The sequence below is a fragment of the Adiantum capillus-veneris genome, chromosome 4, assembly GCF_014529385.1.
Source record: "Adiantum capillus-veneris isolate H3 chromosome 4, ASM1452938v2, whole genome shotgun sequence".
NCBI lineage: Eukaryota > Viridiplantae > Streptophyta > Polypodiopsida > Polypodiales > Pteridaceae > Adiantum > Adiantum capillus-veneris.
The window spans coordinates 138,161,520-138,185,135 of NC_140934.1; positions in this window are offsets into that span (position 1 = coordinate 138,161,520).

Consider the following 23,616-nt stretch of genomic DNA (forward strand, 5'->3'; position numbering starts at 1 on the left):
TGTGCACCAACCATTTTGGCATACCTCTTGCCTGCTCATTTTCAGCCCTTTCCTCATCAAGTACATCTGCATCAGTAAGAGGCTGATCTGTAACATTTTCAGAAACCCCCATAGGCTGTACATTTGCCTCATTGGAAATTACATTCATATTTCCACCACTGAAAAGAGGCAACAAAGTGTCATAAATGTTCTGTGAGCTTACATTACTCTCTCTCTAGTACATGACAGCAAGGGCTAAACAGAATCTTCCACAAACACTACATCCCGTGAAACCAGAATACGTTTTGTTTGCGGATGATACAGCCTGTAACCTTTGCTTTCAGCACTATAACAAAAAAAAAAAACATTTGACAGCCTTATCATCCAATTTTCTGCGTTGTGTTTGTGGCACCAAGCATATGGCAAATAGCCAAAAACACGCACGTGCTCAATAGAAGGCTTTCTATTATGCCATGCTTCATATGGAGTAATAGACTGCAAAGATTTTGTAGGACACCTGTTAAGTACATAAGTGACACACATGATGGCCTCAAGCCAAAAAGAATGCGGCAAAGCTTGACCTTTGACCATACATCGTGCCATTTCCGTAAGTGACCTGTTTTTCCTCTCAGCAACACCATTTTGTTGAGGTGTATAAGGCACTGTACATTGGTGTTTTATCCCACGACTAGCCAGAAATGCATTAAATTTATGAGACATATTCTCCCCCCCTCGATCGGAACGAAGGGTGCCCATAGTACATTTCTAGACATTTTCAGCCATAGCCAGAAATTGTTTGAAGCACATAAAAACTTCGGACTTCGCTTAAGCGGAAATACCCATGCATGCCTGGAGTAATCATCAATGAAAGTCACGAAGTACAGGTAATTGCCCAAGGACGGAGTTTGCATGGGCCCACAAACATCACTATGCACAAGTTGCAACCTGCATGTGGTCCGACCTGAACCATCCTTTGGAAACTTAGAACGCTGCATCTTACCCAAAATACAGCTTTCACAAACATGTTTCACAGGTGCTTCCAGAGGCGGCAAAGAAGCAACCATATCAGATTTCTGCAAACGCAGCAAAGTGACAAAATTCAGATGACCAAAACGTGCATGCCAAAGGTTTGCATCTGAAATAGCCCTTGAATCTGCAACAACATTTGCAAAATTTTGTCCACACTTGTCATACAAAGTGAGCTTATACAGCCCACGGCACAAAAGGCCATATGCAACAATTTCATCACCAAAATTGAGATCATGAACTGTACATCTGTCATCCACAAGTTTGACTACAAGTCCAAGTCTAGCAAGTGCGGATATAAATAAGAGATTCTTCTTGATCCCAGGTACATAAAGTGCATCAACAAGTGTGAAAGAACTGCCATCAGTAGTAGTAAGCACAATCTTTCCAACTCCATGAACCGGATAAGAGGCATTGTTGGCACAAGTGGCTGAATTCCCATGAGGGACAGACTCGAGAGAGGTAAACAACTCACGATGTGAGGTAATGTGCTTTGTAGCATCACTGTCGAAATACCACACATGTGAATCTGCAGCAACTGACAAGCATGCATCATGGAGAGCAGGATTGTAAGTGCACTCTGCGCTAAAAGACCATTCTGCATCAACATCAGCAACACAGTCTCCTTTCACAGAAGACTCAACAATGGCTGCATTTGTAGTGGAACCAACATTTGCAGTGGAACCACCCTCTTTCTTCTTAGCCTCTTTGGCCTTCAACTTAGGACACGAATTGATCAAGTGATCATTAGCTTTACAATAATGGCAACGCATCTTGTTTTTGCCCTTATCACCAGAATTGCCAGACAAAGTGCTGCCAGCAGAAGCATTGGGAACATAAGTTTGCCACTCGTAGCAGAAACATAAGAAGTGGCTGCATTGCTGTTACCACCCTTTCTTTGAGAAGCAATAAAAGGTTGTCCAACTGCACGCTGTCTAGTCCTGTTTTTTTTGGAAAGTGCCTCTTGCAACAGCAATGTGCGTAATGCATCAAACTTGAAAACTTCAGGATTTCCTTGGGTCATCAGTCTCCAAGTACTAGCAAAAGTCTGGTAGGAATCTGGTAAGGCATCAAGAACAGTCTGCACAAGGGAACTGTCTGAAATGACTTCACTTGCAGAAATAATTTGCTCATTGATATCCTTGACACTAGCAAGGAAAGTGTCCATACCATCTTCCTCATGCATAATCTTCGACTCCAGCTCTTTACGCATCAAAGCAACTTTAGCCTCATTGCGGCTTGCATAAAGACCATCCAATATATCCCAAGCCTGTTTTGCAGATTTTGCTGAACGGATGTGAGAAACAATGGTGCGCTTCACAGACAACGCAATCAATGCATGAGCCTGTGCATTCTTTACATACCAATGAGCTTGTTCTGCTGTAGGCAAAACAACTCTAACAACAGCAATCCTTGCAGCAAGACCTACAACATCCTCAACATCGCCTATATCCTCAGAACTAGGACGTACATCAATGCCCTGCACAATATTCTAGACGCCCTTTGACACAAGCACATGTTGCATCATATAAGCCCACATAGGGTCATTGTCCCCATCCAACCTGTCCTCAGCAGCAAACATCTTGAACACATCTGTGTTGTTGTCAGCCATGGTAAATGCTGCACCTGATCTGAAAACTGCTCGAAAATAGGAAAAACGGAGCGGGAACAACACGTGCTATATAACACAAACCGTAGAAGACTATAAGGCACCTGTTATGCAGAAAACGACACTAACAGAAATTCTGCACGAGATGACAAAATAGCCTATGCAGTACTACCTGTAGTGGAAACGGAGCCCGAAATGAGCCCAAATAAAAAATCTGAGCTGACGACCTGCGAACGCTCGTCAAAGCTCACTGAAATCGGAGAAAGTGAGCAGACGTGTATCGGAGCAGCTGGCGACTAAGCAAGGGAGGATGCAACCTGCTCTGATACCAATTGTTGGAATTAGGGTTGCAGAGAAACGCACACAACTTGGAGAAGACGAAGGAAGCTCAAGGCACACAATAGAGAGTGTGTTTCTTAGTGTACAATGGAAAAGATAGATAGCCCTAGAGTGATGGGCGTATATACAATGCTCGGGGAAAAAAACCTCCTAAAGAGGCAAAAAATGCCCCAGCGGTCCTAGTGTGTTCACACACATCACTACCACATGTATATGGTAACATCTCGGGGCTTGCCTTTGGCTTTTAACCATTATTGAGCTACTTGCAAGCTCAACAGAAACCATAATCAATCGAGAAATGTTAGGCCCTCTCCACTAGTCTTTGCAATCAACAGACTCTAAACCATACGTATGGCTGCTTGAGAACTAGTTTTCAAAGGTAAAGAAGAGTAGCGAATATGGTTTTTGAGGGTACCAGTAATCTATACATAAGTTTAATTAGCATGGCTGACATAATCAAGAGAGTAGAATGAACATTGATACCTTTGATTTTGCACATGAAGGTGCTAATGATGATGCCTCCATGTTTGTTAATTATCTTGTTACTAGGTTGCAACAAGCTATGGGCAACCTTGCTTTGCAAGCCCAAGTTACTCAACAACTTCGTGCTTATTGGATTTCCTTCCTCTCCAAGAGGAGAGAGAGATTATGAGGCCTCTTGATGAGACTCCCAAAACAAGACTCTCTCCTATAAGAGAGAAGGAATCCAAAGAACGAGAAAGAAGAGAATCCCTAAGTTCCTATGAAGATGTGGCTCCACGAAGACGGCGGTCTAGACGGTCGCCAACTCCTCCCAAGAGGAAATGGTCAACCCATAGTCCTTCTCCTCTTCACTCCAAAAGGGAAGAGAGAAAAAAAAGGAAGAAAAGGCAAGAAAGAGGTCATCCTCTTCTCCTTCTTCTTCACCTTTCTCCTCTTCTGACGAAAGCTACAACTATTCTCGTAGAGAATACAAGAGGAGAGGACATTGCAAATCCTACCCTGCATGGAGAAGGTCCCAAAAGCTCAAGAAATTCAAAGAGGGAGGAAAGAATATCTCTTTTCTCACCTATGATGGTATCTTTGGTACCACTGACAAAGTATTGGCCTTCATCCAGCAATTTGATGTGGCCTTTGGAGACGAGGGCTTCATAGAGTCCTCCAAGCTATGTCATGTAGCTATGCACTTTCAGAAATCTGTTCATCTCAATGGTGGGCTAGCCTTTGTGACAACGACGAAGCCCCAAAGACATGGAAAACTCTACAAGTTCCATCATGAAGAAATTCCTTGCAAGCAATGCAAAGGACAAAGTGCTTACCGAATGACAGAGTTTGAAGCTGTTTTCCAACGAGTCTATCCCACAAATATGAGGACAAGTTTTGGGATTTATATCTCAAGGCTACCATCTTTCAAAAGATAGACTTCATCGAGAAAAAGCAACAATTTTGTGCGGGATTACCTGAAGAAATAGCCGAGTATGTGAACTCTCAACGGCCTGGTTCTATCACCGAAGTAATCCACCACACTATGGTTGCTTCGTGCATCAATTTCCAACAAGGGGCTAAAAGGAATGCCAAGCCTATGGAAAGCATAGACAAAAATGATGCAAAGGGGAAAAACAATGTCCAAAATTCTTCGCAAGGGAATTCCAACAACAACAACAACAATCGGTCCAAGGAGAAGGGAGTTTACAAAGGTAAAAATAAACTCTCTCCTGAAGAGCTAGAAGCTTTTCGTAAGGACCACAAATGCTTCAAGTGCGGGGATCAAGGACATGGCTATCGTTCTTGCCCCAAAAGAAATGCTCGCATGAGACGCCTAGATCTTCAACAATTGAAGCTCCAAAAGAGGATGCTCATTGCGAAGGATCACCTCTATGCGATGCTTTGGGGAAGGTAAGGGAGCATGATGCATTCATCTTGTTTGACCCTAGATCTATTCACAATTTTCTATCCACGGAGTGGGCAACCAAATTAGGCATTCAAGCTCATGAGATGGGAGATATTATAGTAGCCGATGGAACCTTCAAGGGACAAGAAGTCCCGTTGATTGGGAAATTGAGGCTTTAGGTCCAAGGCTATGTTGACAAAGAAGATTTTTTTTCTTCTCTCCTCTCAAGCATGAAGATGTCATCCTAGGGGCACCATGGTTTGATCGTATGGTTGTTAATGTAAAGTTCCCTAAAAGAAGGTTGTACTTCAAGTATAGAGAAAATAACATGTAAGATTCCAATGAACCTGGTTGTACCATACCCCTTGTAAATTATCCTGCTTTTGACAAATCAATGAAAAAGTCAGTTTCTGCATACATGATTTTTGTCAAGCAATTCATAAAAAGTCCTAATGTTTTATCAAATGAATATGGTAGGAATCAAGAAGAGTTAAACTTGTCTAATTTTCTAAATGGATTCCAAGATGTTTTGATCGATGATATCCCTTTGGACTTACCTCCAAAACAAGGGGATGATGACCATGAAATTGAGCTCCTACCAGGAAGCTCACCGCCTAACAAGCCTCCTTATCAAGTTTCCCAAGCTCAACAAGAGGAGATCATGACGCAAGTACAAGAATTAGTAGACAAAGGGATGGTGAGGCCTAGCTCCTCTCCCTTTTTCTCTACAATCCTTTTAGTGAAAATGAAAGATGGTACATATCGCATGTGTGTGGACTATCGAACGTTAAACCATATTAATATCAAAATCAGATTTCCCGTATTGCAGGTAGAAGATCTGTTTGATAAGCTACAAGGTTCGACCTACTTCAGTAGGATTGACCTTAAAAGTGGCTAGCATCAAATAAGGATAGTAAATGAAGATATAGATATAGTGAAGACAACGTTCCGTGTTGGGGTATAGGTGTCTGTGCCTTGCCCGGCCGCCCAGAGTCTGGGCGCCCACTGACTTGTATACCTTATACATAGCATAAGTGTATAGGGGGCTGCTCACTCTTTGGAGTCTCCCCACCCACATCGTGTGTGTGTCTCCTTCTCTCTCTCTCACTCTCCATCTGTGGTGCTCCCCGATCCCCTTCAATTGGTATCAGAGCTATGGTGACCGCGGAGAGCACGACGGCTTTGAGAGCTTCGAGGCGATAGCTCGCTCGCTCTCGACGGTGGAGTTCGATCGCGGAGTTTCACGGAGAGCGATTTTAGCTTGAGGAGCATTGTCTTTGGAGCTTAGGAGCTTGGTGTGGTCAAGCTTGGTCGAGGAGGTGGTTGCGGCTTCCTTGGTGAGAGGAGCTTTTGAGCTCAGTGGAGCTCGTTAGAGAAGTGCTCGGCGGAGGAGAGCTTGACATTCGAGTGCTTGGATGCTGTTGTGGCAGAGCTCTTGCGTTGGAGCTTGCATTGAGAGGACATTGCATCACGCAGAGTGGAGCAGGAGCAGGTTCAAGACTGTGTGCAACTCGTTTTTGCCATTTTCGGGCTCTAAAACGCAGTTTTTTGCGTAGCTCCGTTATACAGAGTCAAATCTACATGATCCAGGAGTCTAGGTCAGGGTTTTGGCACGCTTCGGACGCGATGGTGATGTCTATTTGCTGAAATTATGCTTTGAATTACAGTAGGTACAGCAGCAGGTTTATTTGTGCACTTTCGGGTCCCAAAAACACTGTTTTTGGTATATCTCACACACACGGAGTATTTTCTGTAGCAACCAACAAATTCATAGGTGTACACAGGTTTTTGGATATGCATTTGTCCAGAGAGCCACTCATGCGAGAGTGAGCTATGTTGCCATGGTCTTGGCAGTTTATGTATGCCATATATGGATTTGTGTATTTGTTTATGGCTGAGATTATTTGAGATTTGGCTCAATTTATAGAAGAAACTCTGTTGGATTTTATCCAGGTTCTCGCCATAGCTTCTACATATCCGTAGGTTGCTCTTTGACAGTTTAGTGGTTAAGTTTACTCCCACTTTGACAGGTGATTTTCAGTCATCATTTGGTTGGAGTTTGGAGTCACTTGTGTATGCCCTTGTGTGCCGTATTTCGTATTGCGCATAGCGACAGATCTTGCAAGGTTTTGCGAAATGTTGCTATAGTTATCTGGCAGACATTTGGTCATCGATTGAAAGGTATTTTGGCAGCAATCATCACTCACATGTATGTCATTTGAGGTGCCGTTGAGTGGTACTCCGGCAAGAGCGGGTATGCTCATATGTATGACTTTGTGAGGTGATTCCGGTCGAGTTTATTCCCGGATTGGCCATTGTGGCATATATTATTGTCTCTTTGAGAATTACTGTTGAGATTTTGCTCCAATTACAAAGGAGACTCTGCCAAAATTTTGTCAGATATTTATGCGCGATTGAGTCATATTGACTTGTGATTTTGTGTAAGGCTTTGCACGGTTATTGGTGCAACTTTGCATCAGATTTTACAGCCATATTTGCAGACTTTTGTTGATGCGATTCGAACCAGTTTAGGGCTGACTTGTATTGACATTGTGGGAGCTCTATTTGGAGTGTGTCTCATAGGTTTTACATTGTGTTTCTGGCCATATTGGTAGACAGTTTCCAGGTGTTGTTGGTGAGGTGGTTTTGCTTTCCAGTTTGCTACATTGTTCTCATGGCAAAGACAGGTGATCGATCAGATTGTGACCTCTCACAGATGCGCGTGTTTGATGGGTCAGACTTTGCGGCATGGAGAGAGTGTATGCTTGATGCATTGACACAGCGAGGGTTGCATCGACCATTGAGTGGTGATGTAGGTAGACCTTCAAACATGTCTAACGATCAGTGGGAGGAGCTAGAGGAGATGGCACTATCTACACTCTCTTTGCACCTTGCGGAATCTGTATATGCTCTTGTTATGTATGAGACTACTTCGAGAGCACTTTGGCGCAGATTACATGAAATGTATGATAGATCTGAGTCATCATGGACTCGTGTGAGACATGTACATTCACGAGCACGCCGACAGGTGACATGTTGGTATTGTGGTCATTTTGGACACGTTAGACGGCGCTGTTTTCGTCGTATGCGACATCGTAGGAGACATGGCAGTCTGAGAGATGTATGTAGTGATGCCATGGACTCAGTTGCTTTGACAGTTGAGGCACATGTAGTGTCGGAGTATACTAGTGACGGGGATGTCACTTTTATCTCGAGCTATGCACGAAATGCTATACATGTGGATAGTGCACTCCCCTCGCAGTGGTTGCTAGACGCAGATGCTATGTTTCATGTCACGCCGCATCGTGCATGGTTTTGTAGCTATTCTAGCGGGATGCTTGGCAGTGTACGTTTGACCGATAGATCGGTGCATGCGATAGCAGGTGCAAGAGATGTGAGACTGTCATTACCGAGTGGTGCATCTTACTTGTTACGACATGTGCGCTATGTACGAGATTTGACAGTGAGTTTGATCTCGATTGGTCAGCTTAGAGATTGTGGATGTCAGATTTCGCTACGAGAGCGAGATTTTGTGATGCATTTGGGTTCGCTAGTGATTGCGAGAGGTGCCATGAGTGGTACAGGTTACCCATTGCATGTGGATCATGTGAGAGACGGTGTTGTCTCTGTGATCATGCAGCCAAGTAGAGAGCGAGAGAGCAGGCGAGTCTCTTTTGCTCATGGGTTGCAGGGTACTTTGCATGGAGTGCAGAGTAGTGAGCTCGTTGTGCACACAGTTGGGGCACGACTTGAGCAGTCACACAGAGAGGTGACAGAGTCAGACATACATGCTTTGCTAGTGACTGAGCGAAGCAGAGAGTCAGTTGTGCGAGATACTTCTATGCAAGATAGACAGGTAGAGCGGTCTTGCTCTAGTGAGTCACGACAGGAGGACGTTGTGCAAGAGTCTATGCATACGGAGTTAGAGCATGAGAGCTCTAGTGAGTCACAGCAGATTGAGTGGTCATGTTTACGGTGGATGATTGCAGAGGAGGCTGAGATGTAAGTGATTATGCAGTCATTCTTTTCTATGCTCAACAGTGAGCATGGGGATATAGTTGTGCAGGATATGTCTTCCAGCAGACACCTGGAGCAGCTGGTTTGCTCTGAGGCTGCACGACAGGTTGATGCGTCTTTTGTGAACAGTCAGGAGATGCATGTGGCTGACACGCCTTGTCAGTCAGAGATGCCTATTGCCAGGGATATATATGTTGATGCATGCTCCGTAGAGCTAGCAGGGCCCGCTAGCATTGCATCGGAATTCGGTGGTCTCATGTATGAGATGTTGATCTTGAGACCGGATATCGCAGCTGCAGTGGGAGCATTTGCAGTTGGGGTTGTCAGTCGTTTGTTGACTGATGATGGCATAGTGCACGAGGAAGATATGCAGGTATTGCGTACATACTTGCAGTACGTGTGCGGTACGTCTGGTGGTGTATGGACTTACACGGGAGCAGGACAGCCGGATGCACACGATCACAGCTAGCCAGTGGGCATCGGTTGAGAGCGGTTTTCTCTCGCCTTTTGTAGTCTTTAGACTAGGTTCTCTTGCTTAAAGGCACAGTCGCCTTTAAGTGGGAGGTTGTTGGGGTATAGGCGTCTGTGCCTTGCCCGGCCGCCCAGAGTCTGGGCGCCCACTGACTTGTATACCTTGCTGCTCACTCTTTGGAGTCTCCCCACACACACGATGTGTGTGTGGGGAGACTCCAAAGAGTGAGCAGCCCCCTATACACTTATTCTATGTATAAGGTATACAAGTCAGTGGGCGCCCAGACTCTGGGCGGCCGGGCAAGGCACTGTCGCCTTTAAGTGTGAGGTTGTTGGGGTATAGGCGCCTGTGCCTTGCCCGGCCGCCCAGAGTCTGAGCGCCCACTGACTTGTATACCTTATACATAGCATAAGTGTATAGGGGGCTGCTCACTCTTTGAGTCTCCCCACCCACATTGTGTGTGTATCTCCTTCTCTCTCTCTCACTCTCCGTCTGTGGTGCTCCCCGATCCTCTTCATTCCGTACAACATTTGATCTTTATGAATATCTTTTCATGCCTTTTGGTTTGATAAATGCTCCAACCACGTTCAATTGTTTGATGGAGAAATATTTAGACCCTACTGCAAGTTCACTGGAGTGTTCTTTGATGATATTATTATTTACTCCAAGTCCTTGGAGGAACACAAGAAACATCTCCAGGTGATTTTTCAAGCCTTGAGGGAGAACAAGCTTTTTAGCATATGAGAGCCAAACGCTCAATGTCGATGAACAGGTCTTGGGCATATACAAAAAAGAGCTTTTAGCTCTTCTCATGCCCTAGACACATGGAAGCACTATCTATTGGGGACTCCATTTATTCCGCGTACAGACCACCAAAGTCTCAAGTACTTTATGACGCAAACCAAACTTTTCGACAAACAAATGAGGTGGGAAAATTTTCTTTCGCAATTTTATTTTCATATTGCTCACATTGCTGGAAAGCATGATCAAGTGGCCAATGCACTTTCATGACGACCAGGAGTCAATGGTGTCTATAGCAGTGTCTATAGCAACTCACAATGATCTATCTTCTATGATAGATGAGTATGCTACTGACCCTGGCTTTATAGACATAATGTTAACCCTTGCATTGGGAAAGAAAGAAGAACCATTCAACTTGTAGGATGGTTATCTTCTCCATGGCAATAGGCTATGTGTTACCCACTCCCTTCATAAGAAAGTCATGTATGAATCCCATGATCCTCCCTATGCGGAACATAGAGGCATTCAACCTACTCTTCGAGGAGTCGAGACGTACTCCTATTGGCCTACCATGAAAGTAGACATACAAGAGTATGTTTCAAAATGTGTGGTATGGAAAGAGACCAAGTATGATAGAGGGAAGCAACTTGAATTACTCAAGACATTGCCAATCCTTAATTCACCATGGGAGAGTATATCCATGGATTACCTAAGTCTATCCATGCGAATACGGGAATATGGACAATAGTTGACAGGTTTAGCAAACAAGCACACTTTATTCCTTTCAAAAATACTATTAAGGCACACCAAATGGAAACACTCTTCATATCCTAGATTTTCAAACACCATGGATTGCCAACATTCATCGTGTCAGATAGAGATCCTAGAAGGACTAGTAATTTTTGGAAAGTTCTCTTTGAAAATCTAGGTTCAAGATTGGATTTCTCTTCGGCCTGTCACCTAGAAACGGATGGCCAAAGTGAGATACCCAAACTTATGATACTCGATCTACTAAAGAATTGTACAAAAGTGGATCAACACTCACAATGGAAAAAGTACTTACCCCTTGTAGAGTATACATACAATAATACTGTCCATACTACTATGGGAAAGACACCTTTTGAAATCATAGAGAGAAGACATAAAAGTCCATTGCTACTTAAAGTACATGGGAAGATCTTCACTGCCAATGAATATAGCCGTGGCCTACAAGAATCTTTCCAAAAGATTAATGAGGCTATATCCATCTCTCAATAAAGGAAAAAAGCAGCTGCTAACAAGCACAGAAGGGCCTTAACATTCAAATAAAATGATATGGTCTTACTTAAGTTTCCCAAGGGTCGATTGAGAAAAACGACGAGAAAAAATCATTCGGGCCATCAAAAGTATTATGATAAACTAGAAAAAAGATACTATGGTCCTTTTCAAATCTTGAAGCCAATCAATGACATGGCTTATCAACTCAAGTTGCCCAACCATTGGTTCATACAAAATGATTTTCATGTGAGCCTATTTAAGCCCTACAAAAAAGAGCCATCAAGAGAACCAAAAATTGAAGATCCTCTAGAAATTGAAGACCAAGAAGAGGTGCTACAACCCGAAGCTATCCTTCGGCATGAAGACGAGGTGCTACGACATGGTAAGATTATCTGATGATATCTTATTAAGTTCAAAAATTAACCTTTTGAAGATGCTAGATGGATGCAAGGAATACAGCTTAAGTAGTATGCATGCTTAGAATCATGTTTGTGATGACGACGTTTCTCAAACACCAAGTAGAATTTGGCACTCTACTTTGGGAGAATGAAATGGACCAAAGAGCAGACATGATTGTGGCAATTAAGTCTCCCAAGATCCAAATGAATTAGTCGTCCATCTTGGAGTGATTTCGTAAGGTAAAAAGCGATCCTCTACCCGGTAAGAAACATCGACTAATGACTAAGGTTTTATATATTCTACCTCATAGTTGAGGACGACTATGATTTCAAGAAAGAGGTAATGTCATAAAATCTAATATTTAACCAACCCAAATGATTTTCTCATATTAAACTGATAATTTAATGTGGGAGAATAAATGGGAACAAGGGTTAGAATATAGACATGTGCTTATGGATATATCTCAACACGGGGCTAAGGTTCAGGGCTAAGGTTCAATGGTCCAAAGGAGAGATGGTCTGTCAAAGACCAAGGCTAGCTAATGGAGCTTAAATACCTTATGGTTAGCTTCATTAAATACCTCCAAATGTTAGTGTTAAAACTCCTTTGAGCTTAGGCAAGCTAGGGCTGTGCTTGAGGTCGGAACCCAACCCAAGCTTTAGGTGCTTTTCGTGCTTGCTAACTAAGGTGCTTGAGGTGCTTGCTGACTAAGATGCTTGAGGTGCTTGTTGACTAAGGTTCTTGAGGTGATTGTTGTGCTTGCTAACTAAGGTGCATGAGGTGCTTGATGACTAAGGTGCAAAGTGCAAGAGCTCCATCTCCTTCTCCAAGCGTGTTGAGAAGTTGAGAGCCTACACCAACACTCTTGGCCTACACCAACACTCTTGGCTATGGAATGAAAATCCAACCAAGAGCCATGCTCAAATGCTTAATCTTGCCATATTCTTCATCATAATTATTATGCTATTATGCTATGCTATGAAAGAATAGTGATGATAAGTGAGGAACTATCTCTTTCTCGTATGTTACTTCTTTTTCCTCTTCCCTACCCTCATTCCGCTAACTCTCTCCACCTTTGAAGGTGTTTGAGGCCTTGGGACTGAGACCAAGGTTGGTTAATGCTTTTACAAGATTATATTATGCTCGTGATGCATGAATCTTTCCATATTTATTGCATCACCTAGGTCACAAGGAACACAAAGATTGTATTGTACCAAGTCTCTCTTGATGGGAGAATCTATAATACAACTATTGGAGGGGGGAACGTCTCCACATAAATCCGGTCCTCAAATCTTGTCATGTTCTCTAATTCCATCTCTTGCAAAATTATTGTTCATGCCAAGTTAATTAAGTCTCATGGTTATGCTACTATTGCTAATAGAGTTCACCCTCTATGTTCTCAAAGTAGTCTCATGAAAATTCTCACTCTAATTGTCTTGATTCCGCTATTCTCAAAGTTCATAGGCTATTTCCATGGATTACAAATAGATAAGATCATGGCTACACCATGATTAGGAAAGGCCCACTTGTTGTATCCAATACAACGCTTGCTAGAGTCTCACCTAACATTTGCACCAAGAGAAGCCCACTTGTGCTACCCATTCTTGGCTACAACACACACCCTTAAACAACAGATTATGTTGTTACATGGAGGTGATGGAAACATGCACAAACCCATGAGCTACCTCGAATAGTTGTAGACTTTCTTTTGTGCTTGATTCTAGACGCATGGAGTAGTTGTGTGTGTGTGTGTGTGTGTGTGTGTGTGTGTGTGTGTGTGTGTGTGTGTGTGAGAGAGAGAGAGAGAGAGAGAGAGAGAGAGAGAGAGAGAGAGAGAGTACAAAAAAGGTAAAACTCTAGAGAGTGGAGACTTGCAGTGAAGAGCAAAATGAGGAAACCTCACAATGAAGAGCTGAAATTCTATCGAATCATAGAATCTGTTTTTTGGAGGTACTTGATTCACATGCACACCCATATACAGCTCAAGCACATACCATACTAACACTTGTTCAATGCACCGTACCCTCTAATACATGCTCCAAAACTCCCACAAACTGACATCCATCACCCCTTAAGATGTAGATTCACTACCATGCAGTCTTGGAAAAATTGTCGGTGGAGTTTACAAAAGAGATTGAGTGTGTAACTGCTAAAATATCTGCATATACAAATGTTCATGTGCAAATGATCTAGCTGGAAGTGACCATGCGGGAATGCCACCACCCATAGCACCATTCCCTTCAAAGAACCGCCAGTTGGATGATAGGGGGTATTATACACAACCTGAAACAAATGTCCAGCTTTGCATCTTTTGTCATATGAACTTGCAAACATGTGCTCCTAACAATTGCCCATGCTACAAATGATGAACCTCTCTCAAAACTTGAAAGAAAAACCAATTTACCATGTGGAACAAATATGGCCCCTTCAAAGATGCTAATCAAAACATATGTAAAGTTTGCAAGTAATTCAAATATATCAAGCTTAAGGTTGAGCGAGAGTCCAAGAAATCCAGAGAGGAGTCTTTTGCAATCTTAGCTTTGGCATCCAAATACGAAACAAGTGTATTAGCAACGACGACTAACACTTCATCAATTGTGCACAAGCAAAGAACGTGCAAGGGGATGTCCACCATAATATTTTTCATTTATTTTGTATAGGTTGTGGACTCATTTTGAGTTGCAAATTGTATAAGGTATAGGCTAAAGGTCTCAATCTAACTCTATTTTAAAAACACTTGGAGTCCATGCCTATAAAAGTAGCCTATGTTAAATGATAAGGCATTCTTGGGTGGGATTTTCTCTTTGTAGGGTTGATGGTCATGAGGTTCTAACTTTCTATGCCCTTGAACTCTTGATTCTTCTTAATTAATTACTTATTCTTTCTTTTTAATCCACTTAGCATTTATTATGTGTATGTGAAGTTGTATTAGTGAATTCTAGATCTCTAATCCCTTTCTAATCAATGTCATCTAGCCACACCATTGGCCATGGTGTGTGAGGGCTTTTCCTTCCTTCTCTCTCTGTCTCTCTCTCTCTCTCTCTCTCTCTCTCTCTCTCTCTCTCTCCATCTCCAAAGTGTGTAATTAGTGTTTTTGCATGCATAGTAGCATTAAGAGGTTGGAATGGAATGGTGGCACATAATGAATTAGGCGTGCTAATTACATTGCTTGTGTATGTGTAATTAAGAGCTATGAATAGAGTGATTAATGTAAATGCTAATTTCCATCGCATAATGTATGCAAAGTGATTAGTGAGTAGGTTTGTGTGTTTGCTTAAAGGAATCCCCTTCCATGGATTCTCTCTATGATGGATAAAAGGATCCCTTGAATCCTCTACTTTGATGAATCTGATGACACTCGTGCCTCCAAAGCCCTAGCTCCACAGATTAATAAATTTGTTTGTCATAGGTTGAGATTAGGATGATGCTACAATGATCCCCAACATTTGGCACCATTGTTGAGGATCAATAACCTAAGCTAGTGGGAGAAGAGGATGTTTAGAATAGAGTGATTTTCATTACTGATTTCATTGATTTTGAGGGTGTATAACTCAAAATAGTGTGATCTGATTATGTGTGTGTGTAAGTAATTGGAACTAATATTTTAAGTTATGAATATCCCAAATCCCCAATGCCACTCCCAATTTCACTAATTTCATACTAATCATTACTAATTTTGCTTCATTTTCATGCTAATTTTCACTAACTTTTGACTAATCATGCTAGCCTAACTGCTAAATTTTGAAGAGTGATATATGTGTAATTTCCTAATTAGAGGATCATTTATCACTTAATCAAGTTTATTGTGTTAATACATGCCTAATCTTTTGATTTGAGCGATTGATTTTTTGACCTACATTGGTCAATTTTAGATTCAATTTGGTGGTGCACACACGTGTGTGCAATGATGCATCTTCGCGTGGAGCAAGGAATGGCTTGTAATGTGTTGATAATGTAAGTGCACTAACTTGCTCAATTGAATTCTTGATAATATTGCTTTAATGTGTGCTAATCATTTGCTGAAATTAGGTGTGAATCAAGTAACCTATACTTTATACCTAATTTGATTGAATTGGAGTGAAATTGATGGTCAATTTTGATTACTGAATCATGTGTGTCAAGATTAAGTTTAATTTCTAGCAAGAATTTGTGTGTGTGTGTAAAGATCAATGTGTGTGTAATGCACCAAAAAGGAAAAAATATCATAAATTCAAGTATGTGTGCACCTAATCATGAGTGTATACATGCATAAAAAATGAGAGAATTGATGATATGTGATTTTGAAATCATGTTATTGATGTGTATGATAGGCAAATTCGATCATTGAATATGCATAAATGCTAAAAAAAAGGACAAAGTTGCAGTGTGTGTGTCCAATTAAAGTCCACTTGATTCAATGATTAATGGTCAATTGAGACACCAAAATGTTGAATATGCATCAAATATATGTGCAAGCATTAGAGATAGGCCTAATTGCATTGCCAATTGAGCCTAAAATGAGCTTGTGTGCTTCATTTTGGAGTGTGTGCATTAATTGATTAGGTCAAATTAGGATTAATTTTTGAGAAATTGAGCATGCATGCATTGACATATGCTCGATCAAGTATGCAATTTAAACATTGGAATATGAAGTTGATGGATTAATTGCATAAAATTTTGGCCTAAATTTGAATGTGTATGCCAATCAATGGCATGTGCAATCCAGTGCGTGAATGAATAATTGGAATTTTTTAAATCAATTATGATGATGGATTGGCCAAATAATTTATTTGTATCACAAAATTAGCTTGAAGATTGAGATATATTTCTCAATTGATGCTCAATTGTGAAGATTTTTAGTGCTAATGATTGATCAATGTGATGAACATGGCAAAGATGCATTGATATGTGTGTAATTATACCCAAATTCACTCATGTGTAACCTTGTAGACCCAATGAAAAATCCAATTTGATTTGGATGATTAGGAGTGGCAATAGATTTGCAATCCTCAAGTCCAAACTTACATAGCAATGTCTCTATGTAACTTGTTTGACACAAGGCAATACCACCATCACACTGCTTAAACTGTATACCAAAGTAATGATGCAATATCCCCAAAATTTTCATCTTGAAAGTAGCATTCAAATCAGCTTTAGATTCAGCAATATGTCTCTCATTTGGTCCAGTGATCATCAAATAATCCACATAGATAATGGCAATACAACTTACATCACCCTCACGCTTTACATACAATGTGCTTTCTGTTGGATTGTTATGAAAGCCTTGTTTGACCAAATGAGTGTCAGTCTTCTCATACCAAGCACAAGGAGATTGCTTCAACCCATACAAAGCTTTCTTACATTTTCACACTTTATCTTCCCGCCCTTTAATGACAAAATTGCAAGGCTGTGTTACATAAACTTCCTCAAATATGTCATCATTCAAGAGCGTAGTAACATTGTTTGACTGATGTACATCACAACCAAAATGAAGTGCCAATGCACATAGATAATGCACAATAGTCATAAAAAAAGTGGGAGCAAAAGTCTCTTCATAATCTATGCCTTTTTGCTGTGCATAACCCTTTGCAACAAATCCAGCCTTATTACGACCAATATCACAATCGGGCTTGCGTTTCAACTTGTAAACCCACTTAGTACCACTTGCCTTTTTTCCTCAGGGGGGAATGACATAAAGTCCATGTATCATTTTCTGTAAGTGCATCATATTCAGATTACATGGCAGCCATCCAATTTTTGTAATTTTGTGTTTCATCAAAAGATAGAGGTTCCTCAACATCATGTAAGCTAGACACATCCAAAGCATAACACTCTAATGCATAAGATGCATGGTGAGAACGTGAACGAGTACAACTAGACAAAGGTGCCAATTTACTGTCACGTAAAGTATGTACCATCCATTTTGGCATACCTCTAGCCTACTCATTCTCAACCCTTTCCTCATCTAGTACATCATGTATATATCATTAATAGGATGATCTGTAGCATTTTCAAAAACGCCCATAGGCTGTACATTTACCTCATTGGAATTTACATTCGAACTTCCACCATTAAAAGGAGGAAACAAAGTGTCATAAATGTCAACTTACATTACTGTCTCTAGTACATGACAACAAGGGATGAATAGAATATTCCACAAACACAACATCTCGTGAAATCAAGATACACTTTGTTTGCGGATGATACAACCTATAACCTTTTCTTTCAACACTATAGCCAACAGAAATACATTTGATAGCCTTATCATCCAATTTTTTGTGCTGCGTTTGTGACACCAAAGCATATGCCAAACAGCCAAAAACCCGCATCTGCTCAATAGAAGGTTTCATTTCATGCCGTGCTTCATAAGGATTCATAGACTACAAAGCTCTTGTGAGACACTTGTTAAGTACATAAGTGGCACACATGATGGCCTCAAGCCAAAACGAATGCCGCAAAGCTTGAAATTTGACCATACATCGTGCCATTTTCATAAAAGACTTGTTTTTCCTCTTAGCAATACCATTTTGTTGAGGTGTATACGGAATTGCACATTGGTGATTCATCCCACGACTATCCAAAAATGCATCAAACTCATGAGACATATACTCTCCCCCTCGATCAAAATGAAGGGTGCTCGTAGTACATTTCGAGACATTTTCAGCCATAGTCAGAAATTATTTGAAGCACATAAACACTTTGGACTTTTCTTTAAGTGGATACACCCATGCACGCCTGGAGTAATCATTAATGAAATTCATGAAGTATAGGTAATTGCCCAAGGACGGAGTTTGCATGGGCCCACAAACATCACTATGCACAAGCTGCAACCTGCATGTGGCCCTAATTGAACCATCCTTTGGAAACCTCAAAGGCTACATCTTACCCAAAATACAGCCTTCACAAACATGTTTGACAAGTGCTTCAACAGGCGGCAAAGAAGCAACCATATCATATTTCTACAAACACAATAAACTGACAAAATTCAGATGTCCAAAACGTGCGTGCCAAAGTTTGTGGCATCTGAAATATCCTTGAATTCACAATTGCATTTGCAAAATTATACCCACACTTTTTGTACAAAGTAGGCTTATACAGCCTACGACATAAAATGCCAGATGCAACAATTTCATCACCAAAAATGCGATCATATACTATACATCTGTCATCGATAAATTTGACTACAAGACCAAGTATAGCAAGTACAGATACAGACGAAAGATTTTTCTTGATCGCAGGTACATACAATGCATCAACAAGTGTGAAACAACTGCCATTTGCAGCAACGGTAAGCACAATCTTTTCAACTCCTTGAACCGGATAAGAGGCATTGTTGGCACAAGTGACTGAATTCCCATGAGAGACAATCTGAAGAGAGGTGAACAAATCACGATTTGAGGTAATGTGCTTTGTATCACCACTGTCAATATACCACACATGTGAATCTACAGTAATTGACATGCATTCATCATGGACAACATGATTGATCATAAGTATACTCTGCAGTAAAAGCCCATTCTATATCAATATCAACATCACAATCTCCTTTCACAAAAGACTTAGCAATAGCTGCATTTGTAGTGGAACCAACATTAGTAGTGGAACACATCTTCTTTCTTCCCTTTTCACCAGAATTCCCAGACGGATTTCTTCCAGTAGAAGCATTAGGAACAAGTGATTTACCACTCGTAGAAGAACCATGGGGGCATATGGGGCCTCTATGCCCCACATAGGAAGGAGCATGAGATTCATATATAACTTTCTTACAAAGGGAGTGGGTAACACATAGCCTATTTCCATGGAGAAGATAACCATCCTGCAAGGTGAATGGTTCCTCTTTTTTTCCCAAAGCAAGGGTTGACAATATGTTTTTAAAGTCAGGGTCAGTAGCATACTCATCTATCATAAAAGATAGATCATTGTGAGTAGCTATAGACATTGCATTAACTTTGGTCACCGTGAAAGTGCATGGGCCACTTGATTGTGTTTACCAACAACATGAGAAATATGAAAATAAAATTGCAAAACAACATTTTCTCACCTCATTTGTTTGTCGGAAAGCTTGGTTTGCGTCATGAAGTACTTGAGACTTTGGTGGTCTATTTGTAAAATAAATGGAGTCCCCAATAGATAGTGCTTCCATGTGTCTAGGGCATGTAGAATAGCTAAACTCTCTTTCTCATAAATGCCCAATACCCATTCATCCGTATTGAGCCTTCGGCTCTCATATGCTATGGCATGCCCTTCTTGAAGGAAGACTGCTCCAAGGAAATCACCGCAAGCATCACATTGGACCTCAAATGGATCCAGAAGCATAAGAACTGGTTGGGAGGTAAGCTTCTCTTTGAGCTTGTCAAAAGCATTTTTCTCCTTAGCAGTCCATGAGTACTTAACGTTCTTCTTTGTTAAGTCATGTAATGGTCCTTCTATTTGAGAGAATTTTTCTATGAAACATCTATAGTATGCACACATACCAATAAAGATTCTTAGCTCATGTAGATTCCTTGGATTAGGCCATACTTTTATTACCTCCAACTTTGATGGATCCATATGGATACCATCTTAAGAGATAATATGACCTAAGTATTGAATCTCTTGAAGGAAAATTTCTCTTTTCTTTTGATTGAGAAAAAGCTTGTTCTCTCTTAATCTTAATGCTTGAAAGATCACTTGAAGATGTGTTGCTTGTGTTCCTCCAAAGATTTGGAGTAGATGATGATATCATCAAAGAACACTATAGTGAATTGCGATAGGGTCTAAAGATTTTCTCCATTAGATAATTGAACATGGCTGGTGCATTGGTCAAGCCAAAAGGCATGACTAGATATTCATAAAGACCAAACGTTGTACAAAACGCGGTCTTTAGGATATCTTATTTGAAGATATCCACTTTTAAGGTCAATCCTACTGAAGTAAGTAGAGCCTTGTAGCTTATCAAATAGATCCTCCACCCAAGGCATGGAAAATCTATTTTTGATAGTGATATGGTTTAGTGCTCGATAGTCCACACATACGGTATGTACTATCTTTCTTTTGCACTAAAAGGACTGGAGAATAAAAGGGAGAGGAGCTAGGCCTCACCATCCCTTTGTCTACCAATTCTTATACGTGCCTCATGATATCCTCTTGTTAGGCGGTGAGCTTCTTGGTAGGACTTCAATTGGATGATTATCATCCCCTCGTTTTGGAGGTAAGTCCATAGGGATGTCATTGATGAAAACATCTTGGAATCCTTTTAGAAAATTATACAAATCTAACACTTCTTGATTCTTACCATTTACATTTGATAAAATATTAGGATCTTTTAGGGACTCTTTGACAAAAATCATGTACGCAAAAACTGAGCCCTTCATTGATTTATCAAAAGTAGGAGGGTTTACAAGTGGTATAGTATAACCAGACTCTAGCATCTATATACATGCTCTTTTCCCTGTAGGTGAAGTAGATTCTCATTTCAGGGAACTTCATGTTGGAAGCCATGCGGATGACCCATGGTGCCCCTAGGATAGGATCCTCATGTTGGAGAGGAGAGATGAAAAAGTGTTCTTTATCGATGTAGCTTTGGACATGAAGCCTCAACTTCCCAATCAAGGTAGTAATGAAGGCTAATTGTCCCTTGAAAGTGATGTTGGCAGTTATAGTATCTCCCATCCCAAAAGCTTGAATGTCCAACTTGGTGGCCAACTCTATTGATATGAATTTCTGAGTAGAGCTAGCGTCAAACAAGATGAAGGCATCATGATCCCTTACCTTTCCCCAATCATAGGAGAGAGGTGATCCTTTGCAATGAGCATCCTCTTCTAGAGCTTCGATGGTTGAAGCTCTAGGAGTCTCAATGCGGGCATTTTTCTTGGGGCAAGAATGATAGTCATGTCATTGCTCCCCACACTTAAAATATTTATGGTCCTTGCAAAAAGCTTCAAGCTCTTTAGGAGAGAGTTTGTTTTTACCTTTATATACTCCCTTCTCCTTGGATCGCTTGTTGTTGTTGTTGTTGGAATTTCCTTGGGAAGAATTTTGGGCATTGGTTTTCCCCTTTGCATCACTTTTGTCGTTGCTTTCCATGGGCTTGACATTCCGTCTAGCCCCTGGTTGGAAATTGATGCATGAAGCAACCATAGTATGGTGGATTACTTCAGTGATAGAACCAAAGGCTATTGGGACTTGATGTACTCGGCTATCTCTTTAGGTAATCCCACACATAATTGTTGCTTTTGCTCTATCTTTTGAAAGACAGTAGCCTTGAGATGTAAATCCCAAAACTTTTCTACATATTTGTGGATAGACTCATAGGAGAGAAGCTTCAAACTGCACCATTCAGTAAGCACTTTGTCATTTGCATCGCTTGCAAGGAATTGCTTCATGATGGAAACTCATAGAGTTTTCCATGTCTTTAGGGCTTTGCCGTTGCCACGAAGGCTAGCTCACCATTGACGAGCCAATTTTGTGAAGTGCATAGCAGCACGGTATAGCTTGGAGGACACCGTGAAGCCCTTGTCTCCAAAGGTTTCATCAAATTGTTGGATGAAGGCCAATACTTTGTTGATAGCACCAAAGGTGCCATCATAGGTGAGAAAAGAGACACTCTTTCCTCCCTGTAGCATGGATAGTGTGTCATGCTCTCTACAGTGGGTGCTCCTCAGTGCAATGTGCATGACATCTCACTCAAACAGAATGAAAACACAGGAAACAATAGATAACAGCAAGTCAACACAGAGACGCAGCAGCACACAAAATATATGGACTTGACTATCTCAAAGGAACCAATCCAGACTCAGGGGTGGCAGCACACTTAGCTCCAGCCCAGAAATCACGAGTACAATTGGGGTATTGAGACTCAAATGTGCAGGGATGGTGCAGATGTGCTGTGTGTATAGACTCCCTACTCTAGACGACGATGTTGGACCATATATGAAGAAGATGCTAATGATGACCCTACAACTACTACTCATATGTCCAACCATAAAGAGCCACCAATGGCTCATAAATGTCAATCATCTAAGTCTATCTCAAAACTGAGTGGTGGTGATGGCCTGGCCACGATGTCCACTAGACCACCATCTGTATCCCTACCACATGTCATTGCCCATCCCAGAGAGTCCATCCAGTGTGAACCAGACCAAACCAACTGTACTAACTGTGTGTCCTATGAAAGTGCTACAGGTTGCCCACCACAAGACCGCTCACCGTCTCAACGAGAGGAATACTAAAAAACTATGAAAGAAAACCACTAGGAACTGCATCTGTACAATGGTGAGCTCCTGATTCTGTCATCCAAGAGATAGAGTTGTGGCCACTGCTGCACCCAAATTATCAGACTATGGGGGTGGAGCCATCAAATCGATGGAAAAACTCTGGATTGTATGAGTGCTCTCCACAAACCGACTCTCAACGCATGGAGCAACCACCTACTGCTCGGGGGATGGGAGTACCTGGCCTGAAGTGTACTGAGGCTGCTGACTCGCACACCCATGTCAATGTGCACCTTTGCGAAGCTATCACAAGGAGCCATCTATGAGGATGACATGTGTGGTAAGGACCCAAACCTGCCAGGCTGCTAAAATCCCTAAGGGTAGGATTCAAACTACTGTTGTGATGGAGCGCCTCCCCAAAACTGTTGACAAGTGTGCTCTCCATATCCAATGGGCATCTGTAATGATCTTGCGGGACGAGCCCACCCATATCCCATGGTAGCCTGAGGCTGCTGCTGAAATCCCATGTTCCCTTGGACTAGCATGTCCCAAAATCCTTGCATTTGAGCTTTGAGGTTATCAATTATCTGGGACTTTGCATGCAAAGCCTGACACAGGGAAAAAATGGTAGCATATCTATTAGTAATGGCACTCTCTGCAACTCGCAAGAAGCCTTCCATGGCCGCATATGTGGCAGAGTGCGTTTGGTGGGTAGCTGCTAATTTCTCGGCACCAA